This window comes from Macrobrachium nipponense, chromosome 6, assembly GCF_015104395.2.
Source record: "Macrobrachium nipponense isolate FS-2020 chromosome 6, ASM1510439v2, whole genome shotgun sequence".
Lineage (NCBI taxonomy): Eukaryota > Metazoa > Arthropoda > Malacostraca > Decapoda > Palaemonidae > Macrobrachium > Macrobrachium nipponense.
Genome location: NC_061108.1, coordinates 121,359,491 through 121,360,718, shown reverse-complemented (window position 1 = coordinate 121,360,718; position 1,228 = coordinate 121,359,491).

The following is a 1,228-nucleotide window of genomic DNA, read 5'->3' as shown; positions in this document are numbered from 1 at the left end:
CGGGCCGGCAAGGCCTGCTACTGGTCACAGGAGAGGTGGGCGAGGGCTGCAACGGGTCCCAGGATGGGCGGGCGAGGCCCTCTATGGGTCCCAAGCAGATGGGCTGGGCCCACCACACGTCCTGGGACACGTGGCGGGCTCCGCCCGCCCGTCCTGGGATGCAGGCACGGCCTGCCACATGTCCAGGGATGGGTGGGTGAGGCTCGCCATGGTGCCCGGGTTGGGTGGGCAAGGTCCTCGGAGGAGGACCTCGGTTCATGGGACGGGCTGGCGAGGCCTGCCACGGGTCCCACAAAGGGCGGGAGGGGCACGCCATGGGTCCCAAGACGGCGGGAGACGGCCGCCACAAGGTCCTGGAACGTGGGTGCACAATGCTGCCTCGGGTCCTGGGACAGGCGGGTGAGGACCAGCCTCGGGTTCTCGGACTGGCGGCCCGGCACGCCACGTGTCCCGGGAAAGGCGGGCATGGCCCTTCATGGGTCCCGGGACTGGCGGGCTGGGCCTGCCACAATGTCCTAGGATGGGCAGGACAGGATGATGGGTGGGCAGGACACGCCACAGATTCTGGGATGGGAGGGGGGGGAGGGCGCCAAGGTTCATGGGACAGACAGGCATGGCCCGCCAATGGTCCTTGGATGGGCGGGTGAGGCCCACTATGGTTCCTGGAATGGCGGGCAAGGCCCGCCAAAGGTCCCCGGATGGCTGGGCGATAACAAGGCAACGGTCGCAGTACGGCCGGGTGTGGCCTACCACGAGTTCCGGGACAGCTGGGTGAGGCCCTCCACGGGTCCTGGGACGGGCAGGTGGAGCCCGCCATGGGTCCCGGGTCAGGTGGGCGAGGCACGTCACAGGTCTCGGGATGGCAGGCACCAGTCCCGGGACGGGCGGGTGTGAACCGCTAACGGTCTTGGGATGGGTAGGCATGGCGTACCACAGGTCCCAGGACAGGTGGGTGAGGCCTGCCATGGTTCCCGGGACAGGCGGGTGGGGCCTGCCACAGGTACCAAGATGGCTGGGCGGGGCCCGTCAGGTGTCCTGGGACGGGTGGGCAGGGCATGCCACGGGTCCTGGGACAGGTGGGCGGGGCACGCCACGGGTCCCGGGATGGGCGGGCTTGGCCCCCTATGGGTCCTGGGACGGGCAGGTGAGGCCCACCACGTGTCCTGGAACGGGCAGGCGAGGCCCGCCACGGGTTCCAGGATGGGCGTGGGAGGCCCGCCACTAGTCC